Source organism: Trachypithecus francoisi, unplaced genomic scaffold, assembly GCF_009764315.1.
Source record: "Trachypithecus francoisi isolate TF-2019V2 unplaced genomic scaffold, Tfra_2.0 Lachesis_group6, whole genome shotgun sequence".
Classification (NCBI taxonomy): Eukaryota; Metazoa; Chordata; class Mammalia; order Primates; family Cercopithecidae; genus Trachypithecus; species Trachypithecus francoisi.
Window position 1 is genome coordinate 87537754 of NW_022681471.1, and position 3896 is coordinate 87541649.

General features: G+C 49.7%; 1 long non-coding RNA gene across 1 annotated transcript; it reads right to left on the bottom strand.

The window, feature by feature from the left end:
- Nucleotides 1–1042: 1042 nt before the first annotated feature.
- Nucleotides 1043–2423, bottom strand: LOC117078514. Its single transcript, XR_004435009.1, has 2 exons — nucleotides 1586–2423; nucleotides 1043–1437 (listed from the first exon to the last, which is right to left on the bottom strand). It is a non-coding gene; the product is annotated as an uncharacterized LOC117078514 (long non-coding RNA).
- Nucleotides 2424–3896: the final 1473 nt, after the last annotated feature.

Genomic DNA, 3896 nt, shown 5'->3' on the forward strand with positions numbered 1-3896 from the left:
TCCCAAAGTGTTGGAATTACAGGCGTGAGCCACTGTGCCTGGCCAGAAGAGTATTGTTTAATTTCCACATATTTGTGAGTGTTCTGATTTTCCTCCTTTTATTGATTTCTACTTTTATACCATTGTGGTCAGAAAGGCTCTTGATATGATTTCATTCTTCTTAAACTTGTTAAACTTGATTTTGTGAAGGTTCATTATACCAATACTATTCTTTTGTGTAAGTTTGAAATTTTCCATTAAAAGAGTGAAAAAGAAAGCTATCAGGGATGTGGTTTGTTCCCCTTCCACATTGGTGTGGGCAGTGCAGACTGTCAGGTGTTTTCTGCAGGCTCACTGTGTCTCCCACAGCCCTCTCCTTAGTTATAGGCGTTTTTACTCCAAGGGCCTCAAGAAGCCCTGTTCTATAATTGCTACTTTCTATTTCCCGATATCTGACATTCATCAATAAAGCTGATATTTGACCAGGTGCGGTGGCTCACGCCTGTAATCCCAGCACTTTGGGAGACCGAGGTGGGTGGATCACCTCAGGTCAGGAGTTTGAGACCAGCCTGGCCAACATGGTGAAACCCCGTCTCTACTAAAAATACAAAAATTAGCCAGGCGTGGTGGCATGTGCCTGTAATCCCAGCTACTCGGGAGGCTGAGGCACGAGAATCGCTTGAACCCGGGAGGTGGAGGTTGCAGGGAGCTGAGATCATGCCACTGTATTCCAGCCTGGGTGACAGCTTGAGACTCTGTCTCAAAAAAACTAAATAAATAAAAATAAAAATAAAGAAAGTTGACATTTTCCAGACACTAGCTCTAGAACCCTACTTGCTTCCCCTCCCCAGTGACAGCCCTCAGGACCCCCCTGGCTTCCTCAGGCAGAAAGACTATCCTTTTGCTGAGCATCAGAAGTCCTTATTTCTCTCCTCTCGAACCCAGGACCTCTTTTAAACACCTGTCTCCTCGCCTGTTAAATGGAGATAATAAAGGTAGCCCATTCAATGAGTTAAGACATGGAAACACCTAGATCAGTGTCTGGTAGTTGGGACGGAGTCAGTCAATGTTAGCATTTATTCTGTGTGTCACATAATAACAGGGACACCACAGCAGATAGGACATGTCTTTCCCTCAGGAATCATGCATTGGTGGGGTCCACCTACAATAAGCTAAAACATTGCTGTGTAATGTTAGGGAGTGGGAAGCATTAAGGGAAAAAAGCAGGGTTGGGGTGGAGAGTGAGATGTGCTGGTTTACACATGGCAGTAAGGGAAGGTGACTCTGAGAAGGTGCCTTTCAACAGAGACCCAATGTTCGAGGGAGAGCAGTCAAGGAGGATATCCAGTGATCTAGTTCGTGGGAATGGTTCCTCCACAGCGCTCTGGCTCCCTTGCACGTCTCCACACAGGCCACGCAGGTAAGATGATGTAAGTCTTGGCAGAACGCCCTGTAATCCTTGGAACACAGAGCACGGAAGGTTTGTGGGGAGCTCTCACGAGGCCATTTACCATTCACCTCCCTATCTACCAAGTAGCCTGTTGTGAGACAGTTTTCTCCCCACCTCCTGAGGTTCTGGTGGGGTTTGAGGCTTTCTACTCCTCACCTCTGGGTTATAGAACTGCTTAGCTGCAGCATGAAATGAGCTCCTCAGCAACAAGGTGTCCTGCCACCTGGGGTGTGGTTATCTCGCCCCTTTCATTTTGGTGTTGCCTGGCCCAAGAGACACGAGCCAGAATCTGTGGCTGTTCTTGCTTTCGTGGTCCATGTATATAACATCCGAATGTAACAAGGGCTCGTTTCATTTCCGGCCAAACCTGTCAGCCTTACCTTGCTTCGACATCTGGAAGAGGAGAATTAAAGGCAGAGAGAAAAGCAAACAGGTGCAAAGGCCCTGAGGAGGGAGCTGCCTGGTGTGTGGGAGCACCAAGAAAGCCAGCGGGGCAGGAGCAGAGCGAGCCAGGGGCCAGTGGCAGGCGGTCAGGTCAGGGAGGGTCCGGAGGGCCTCGTGGGGCACGGAGAGGACTTTGGCTTTTTCTCTGAGAGAGATGAGAGCCACGGCAGGGCTCCGAGCAGAGGAGAGCCCTGGGCTGACTTGGGTTGCAACAGGATCATTCTGGCTGCCGTGAGGACAGATTGAGGAGAGGGGGCGAGGATGGCAGTGGTGAGGAGGCTGCTGCAGTTGTCCAGACCAGCGATAGTGGTGGCGGCAGTGGACGCAGAGAGGAGAGCTCAGATTCTGGCATATTCTGAAGGTGGAACTCACAGGGTTTGCTGACAGATCAAAGCGGGGGTGGGATGACAAAGTACTTGTTAGGAATCCACACTAGACGAGCTCACAAAAAGTAACTTGACAGTTGGTGTTATTGTTGTGGTTAAGAACAGGGATTCGGGCCGGGCGCGGTGGCTCAAGCCTGTAATCCCAGCACTTTGGGAGGCCGAGACGGGCGGATCACGAGGTCAGGAGTTCGAGACCATCCTGGCTAACACGGTGAAACCCCGTCTCTACTAAAAAATACAAAAAGCTAGCCGGGCGAGGTGGCTGGTGCCTGTAGTCCCAGCTACTCGGGAGGCTGAGGCAGGAGAATGGCGTAAACCCAGGAGGCGGAGCTTGCAGTGAGCTGCGATCCGGCCACTGCACTCCAGCCCGGGCGACAGAGCGAGACTCCGTCTCAAAAAAAAAAAAAGAAAAAGAACAAGGATTCGGAGCCAAGTGGCCTATGTATAAATCCAGTTCCATTGCTTACTGGTTGCGTGACCTCGGGCAGGTCACTTCCTCTGTTTTCATTTCCTCACCTGTGAGATGAGATGGCAATAGTATCTACTTCACAAGGCTGCTGTTGTAAGGATTACACAAGATTTTCTATTAATGTAAAGTGCTTCAGGCTGGGCGCAGTGGTTCATACCTGTAATCCCAGCACTTCGGGAGGCCGAGGCAGGTGGATCACTTGAGGTCAGGAGTTTGAGACCAGCCTGGCTAACAAGGAGAAACTCTGTCTCTACTAAAAATACAAAAATTAGCCAGGCATGGTGGCACATGTCTGTAATCCCAGCTACTCGGGAGGCCAAGGCAGGATAACTGCTTGAACTTGGGAGGCAGAGGTTGCAGTGAACCGAGATTGTGCCATTGCACTCCAGCCTGAATGACAGTGAGACTCCATCTCAAAAAAATAATAAATTAGGACGGGTGCAGTGGCTCACGCCTGTAATCCCAGCACTTTGGGAGGCCGAGGCGGGCGGATCACGAGGTCAGGAGATCGAGACCATCCTGGCTAACACAGTGAAACCCTGTCTCTACTAAAAATACAAAAAATTTGCCGGGGATGGTGGCGGGCGCCTGTAGTCCCAGCTACTCGGGAGGCTGAGGCAGGAGAATGGCATGAACCCAGAAGGTGGAGCTTGCAGTGAGCAGAGATTACGCCACTGCACTCCAGAGCCTAGGCGACAGAGCGAGACTCTGTCTCAAAATAAATAAATAAATACATAAATACATAAATAAAAAATAAATAAATAAAATGAATACATAAATTATGACTGGCATAAATAAAGTGCTTGTTATTAGTGACATGACCATAGGACGAGAAGTGTCAGGGAAGTGAGTCATAGCAGAGAGCATTCCAGATACCAGAAACACTGTACAGTTTTCAAAGCATGTGACAGGAAGCCAGCGTGGCTGGAACATAACCTGATGGAGTAAGAGTGCCAAGGGGTGAGGTTGGAGAGGAAGCCTAGGAGGAGATCAGCCCCTCACAGTAGCTGGACGCCATTGCAGACCTTGGCGCATATAGCAGTCCTGGAGGTCAGAAGAGACACAGGAACATAATTAGATCTGGGACTTAGTGCTGGGGGTGCACAGAGCTAGGAGAGGGATGGGGCATTATTGTCAACAATGCTGGCTGGTTACCAGGGGTTGGTGG